We start from the raw sequence: 6,320 nt of genomic DNA on the forward strand, positions 1-6,320 counted from the left end.
TTCCATTGATCTACATGTCTGTCGCTGTACCAGTACCATGCAGTTTTTATCACAATTGCTCTGTAGTACAGCTTAAGGTCAGGCATGGGGTCTTGCAAACTTTATATGCCCCATACAGGGAGAGTAACACCAGGGACAAGAAGTGGAAGTGAGTGGGCAGGCGAGCAGGGTGGGGGGAGGGTAGAGGTGACATTCGGGATAGCATTTGAAATGTAAATGAAGAAAATATCTAATAAAATATTTTTTTAAAAAAGATTTTTTTATCAACTCCACAACCTACAGAGGGCTACTATCTAAAATATATAAAGGACTCAAGAAACTAGACATCACAAACTAAATAAATCAATTAAAGCTGGGGTACAGAACTAAATAGAAGATTCTCAATAGAGGAATCTCAAATGGCCAAGAATCATTTCAAGAAATGTTCAACATCCTTAGCTGTCAGGGAAATGCTGATCAAAATGACTTTGAGATTCCATCTTATACTATCAGAATAGCTATGATTAAAAGCACAAATGGCAGCATATGCTGGTGAGGGTGTAACAGAGGGAACCATTGCTGGTGAGGACACAAACTTGTACAGCCACTTGGAAATCAATAAGACAGTTTATCAGATAATTGGAAATAAATCTACCTCAAGACTCAAGTATACCACTCCTAGGCATATACCCAAAAGATGCTTCATCCTACCCCCAAGGACTCTTGCTCAATTTTATTCGAAATAGTGTAGATGTCCCTCAACTAAATAATGGATAAGGAAAATCATTCTCAGTGAAGTAACCCAGACTGAGAAAGACAAACGTGGTATGGTATGTACTCACTGATAAGTGGATATTAGCTGTAAAGTAAAAGACAATCATGTTACAATGCACAAACCCAGAGAGGCTAAGTAACAAGGAGGGGTTAAGGGAGGATACAAGGATCTCCTTAGAAAGGGGACATAGAATAGATTTCACTGGTAAACTCAGGTCCTGGGCAGGTTTGGGAACAGGAGGGATCAGGTCGGGGTTGGGGGGGGGGAGAAAATACTGGGCAAAAAAACTGCAATTGGGGCAGTTCAGGGGTGATGAAGAATCCTAATGCAATGGAAACTCCATGGAATCTATTAGAGTAACTCTAGCAAGGGCCCCTAGTAATGGAGAACAAGGAGCCTGAACTGATCATCCTCCATAATCAGAGCCTCAAGTGGAAGGATTGGGACACCAACCAAGCCACAAAACCTTTGACCTACATTTGCTCTACCTTCAGAATATCCTGGGACCAGAGTCTAGTAGAATCTTCATCAGAGAGACTTCTTCATTCAGCAACTGATGGGAGCGAATGCAGAGTGCCACAGCCAAACATTAGGCATAGCTTGGGGAGTCCTGCAGAAGAGAAGGAGGGGGAAGGACTGGAGAAACCAGAGGAGTCAGGAAAACAGGATAATAGCAGGGCCCTCAGTAAATCAACTGACCCAGACTCCTGGGGCCTTGCAGAGGTCAGGAAGCCTGTAGGAGTCTGACCCTAGATCCTCTATATATACACGCTATAGCTAACGTATGTATATAACATATTCCTAAGAGTGGGAACAGGGGCTGTCTCTGACTCTTTTGTCTGCTTATGGATCCTTTCTCCTCCTACTGAGCTGCCACGCCCAGCTTTGATAAGTGCCTGATCTTACTGTAGCTTGTTATGCCATGTTTAGTTGATGTCCCTAGGAGGCCTGATCTTTTCTGAGGGGAGGAGGAGGAGGAATGTGGATCTAGAGGGAAAGGGAGGTAGGGTGGAGAGACTAGGGGAAGGGTTGGGGGGGGAGCTGCATTCAGGATGTAATATATGAAAGAGTAAAATGAAATTTAAAAATATTTGAGACAAAAATTTTAAGGAATTTAATATTAAAGAAAATAATTTGGAAGCTAATGTTGATAAAAGTTATGAAGCGCCAAGAGTTCGTGGGCTAAAACATAGCCAATGGGTCATGCAAAGCTGTGGGATAGAGTAGCAAATATTCAAGATAATAGACATGTCTACAAGTCAGTTTGAAATGTTTACATGTATTGAATGGCAAGTTGAGAACCTTTAGAGAAGGTTGTGGAGAAGTGATGAGGAAAGACTAACAAGTCTTATGTGATGGCTTTTAAATCTTCATTGTATTTCACTGTTAAATTTTATGTCTAAAAAGAATCCAAACCTCCAAGGAAAAACTCAGCTCGGATGAGCAATGCTGTGTTCCTCATCTTCCTGTTGCCATGAAATATTCACTTAATTTTCAGAGCTCAAAGTTTTCTTTCATCTTTACCAAACAAAGACTTCAGAAGACTTGATATCTGAGAGTTCCAAGATTATAATATTTAAAACTTTTATTGTTATTTTTGTTTAGCCTACAAAGACAACTGGTTTCATAAACAGATAACAGAGTTCAGTAATGGTGTAAATATATTACAATCTCAAAATATAAAAGGAACTATTGAGTAACATAAAATCAAATGAGAAAAAAAACAAAGAAAGAATGCTTCTTCCACTGGTTTTACATTTTCTTGAAACAAATTAAATGTTTGTGTGTGTGTGTGTGTGTGTGTGTGTGTGTGTGTGTGTGTGTGTGTGTGTATACATATATAATACATATAGAAAATATGTAACTTTCAGCAATTTCACTTTGTGGCAGAAAATACATGTAATGAGAAGTTACATAATTCTTTTCCTTGTCCATTTTGAATTGCTGTTCACATCTCCATTTTATGTCAGTTAGCAAAAGTCAGGCCCTTCTGGCATAGGCAGTACAGACAGGAAGCTCTGTCACTCTCATCCAGAAGGTGTTTGCTTAATCGTGTCCATCATGCAGGAGGTCTCATCGATCCCCAAATGTTCCCTGTCAGTTCTTGTCTCTGTGGCATTAATAAAGAAGTAATTGAGCAGACTAAGACTTGACTCTGTTGCCTGCCATTGGATCCCCTTTCCCTACCTGGATGGCCTGGTTAGGCCTCAGTGAGAGAGGGAACACTTAGTCCTACTGTGTCTTGATGTCCCAGGGTGGGGTGTTGCCCAGGCGGTATACTACATCTTCTATGAGGAGAATGAGGAGTGGGCTGTGAGAGGAGGGGTTTGTAAGGATAGGACTGGGGATAGGAGTGGGGCTCTAATTAGGATGTAAAAAAATGAATGAATGAATGAGCAAACAAATGGAAAAAAGAAATAACTGAGGAGCAATATATGCCTGTTCATAATATTTCTACAGTGTATTCTCTCAAAGACTATGATCATTACAAATTTGTAAAATTACCTTGATTATCTAAGAACTAACTTCTTAAACATTTTATTAAGACAGGTAAGAACTGGCATTAATTATTGAACCATTGTTTCCCTGTGTTCTATAATGTTGGGGTGTCTATGTTGACTAGAGAGGGATAACTGAATATATACCATAACCAGTCTCTGAAAGGAAGTCAGTAAGTCTTAAGAGAGACCAATGTATTTCTGGGCTTTACAATGCAAGGTAACCCAATAGATGGTCCTCAGGTGACTCATTTTGGAGATGACAGTGGGTGGAGACACTTTATTTGTGCAACAAATAATTACTACTTTGTTTAAAATATCTCACATTTTCATTATAAATATGATTAATTTGGGAATGATTAATACGTTTTAAGAAATCATTTTCTATAATAAAACACTCATGTTGGGTTGTACTGTCTTTTATCACATTCCCAATTGCCTCTCCCTCCACTCCTTCCTTTTCCCTCACACACACACACACACAACTCCCCTCCCCTCAGACCCACTCCTCCTTCTTCAGAAAAGATTAGGCTTCCCAGGGATATCAACAGAACACAGCATAATCACTTTCTTTTTTTTTAATTTTTATTGGTTATTTTATTTATTTACATTTCGAATATTATCCCCCTTCCCAATTTCCCCTCCACAACCCCCTACCTCCTCCCAGCTCCCTCCTGCCTCTACGAGGGTGTTCCCTCAGCTTCCCACCCACTCTTGCCTCAGAGCCCTAGCATTCCCCTACCCTGGGTCATCAAGCCTCCACAGGACCAAGGGGCTCCCCTTCCAGTGATGCTAGATAAGGCAATCCTCTGCTACATATGCAGCTGGAGCCATGGGTCCCCCCATGTTTACTCTTTGGAAGGTGGTTTAATCCCTGAGGGCTTTGAGGGGGGTCTGGTTGGTTGATATTGTTGTTCTTCCTATGGGATTGCAAACCCCCTCAGCTGTATAATAACTTTCAATGAGACTAGGCACAAACTCTCATATCAAGGCAACCTAGTGGGAGGAAAAGGGTATGTAGTATAGTGCAATGACTGCAGCCAGCACAGAAGTAGTATACAAATTTGTGTATTATTACCTGGTGCACCAAGATGATGAGAGCAACCAAGAAAAAAACATGAAATTTTTGAGAACAGAATGATTCTGAATTACAGAAAGGTATTGATATTTGTATTACTTGTCCTTCTTAGTTTGTTTTTTTTTAATTACCCATATTTTGATAGTCATTTGAAATTTCAGGACTTCTGTACTTTAGATTAATTTTTTTTCCAGAAAGCTGGATATGATGTATGAAAGGATTGGCTCAAGACCCCTAAAACCAAGTTCTCAGGACAGAGGAGATTTATTTGCTCCAGAGAGATGGAGGACAGGGAAAGGGACAAAAAGGGAAGACAGATGAAGAGAGAGATGGGAAGAAAACAAAGGAGAGGAAGAGGGATATTTGTCCCTAGGGGACAAGAGACTGCCTCTGGACAGAAGGGAGACAGACGTGGCACATAGACAAATGGAAGTCTATAAAGATAAAAGGGGAAACCCTGTGTTAGAATGGGGTGTTTAATTGTAACTGAGAATGTTAATTAGAGCAGCCAAAGGGGATTTTTGATTGTTCAACTTTGATAACTGTGCCTTGGTAGTCAGCTTCAGAAGGAGGAAATGGATAAATAAGGGAATAAACTTTGTTGGCTTGCTTTAGGGATGTAGTCTGTTTTTTAGCAAAGCAGAGGGAATGGAGAAGGGTGAGGCCTGTCAGAGCCACATTCTCTAGTGGGTTAGTGTCTCTTCGATAGAGCTACAAATGTTAGCAGGGAAAGGGTTCTTTATAGAGAGTTCTCCCTGATGCCCACAGTGGTCCTTGTACCATTAAAAGCCACAAAGGAAGTTGAAGCTATACAAAGATATAAAGATATGGCAATTAGAGGGCTGGTTTGTAATAAGTTAAGTTGTGCTCTCTCTAAAAATGTTCATATATTAAAATATTAACTGTGGTATTAAAAATGCAACTGTACATGGAGCCAATGTCTTTAAAATATAAGTAGAGGTAAGAAAATCTGCACAGGCAACAATTGCAATACGGCAAATACTCATATTAGAGGTACCACCAAATGCTTCGATCAGATATGTAGCACATAGCATATCATTATATGGTACCTAAGTAAGTCAGACAGAGTCCAGGTCTTGGAAGGTAGGAGGACTGTGAGCTGAATGCCAGCCTGGTCTATACAGTAAGACTCTGTGTCAAAAAAAAAAAATGTAGGTATGTAATATACATATATTCATATACAGTCATAAAACTATGTTTCTATCCTTCATAAAAAACAAGAAGATACCTTAATGGAGAATGAGTTTCTTTTTTTTTTTTTTTGGTTTTTCGTGGTTTTTCGTGGTTTTTCGAGACAGGGTTTCTCTGTATAGCTTTGGCTGTCCTGGAACTCACTTGGTAGACCAGGCTGACCTCGAACTCAGAAATCCACCTGCCTCTGCCTCCCGAGGGCTGGGATTAAAGGCCTGCGCCACCAGGCCCGGCTTGAGAATGAGTTTCTTAATCAGAGGAAAATGCCATATTGGGAAAATGGTGGCATAGTTTTGGCTTTCATAGAAAAATACATTGGATCCTTGTTACAACCATTTATAAAGAAAACTGTCCTCATTTTTACCGACTATAGAATTAAAGTGTGTCAGATATGACATAGTAGTCACTGATAAGCATGGAAGTAGAACTTCAATAATTCATTGTGATAAATATGTATTTGCTTTTATCAGAAATGTCCAATCTGTACACAGTCAACATGACATCTATCTCATGCAGTGGCTGTCTGTACTATGCTACTTTGGTTCAGTATGTATCTTCACCTATATCTCAATTTTGCAATTAACTATTGTACAATTACAATCTTTGATTTAAAAAACAATTTTAGTAATTTCAATAATTTGCATAGATTATATGGATAAAGATTCAGTATACTATTTCATTTCTACTTAGAATCTTGATAAAGGATCCAGAGATTGGGGGGTCCCTCAGCACTATCAATATTCCTTTGCTATTTATCCATGTACTGTAACATTTTCTG

This window comes from Mus pahari, chromosome 1 (genome assembly GCF_900095145.1).
Source record: "Mus pahari chromosome 1, PAHARI_EIJ_v1.1, whole genome shotgun sequence".
NCBI classification, from domain to species: domain Eukaryota; kingdom Metazoa; phylum Chordata; class Mammalia; order Rodentia; family Muridae; genus Mus; species Mus pahari.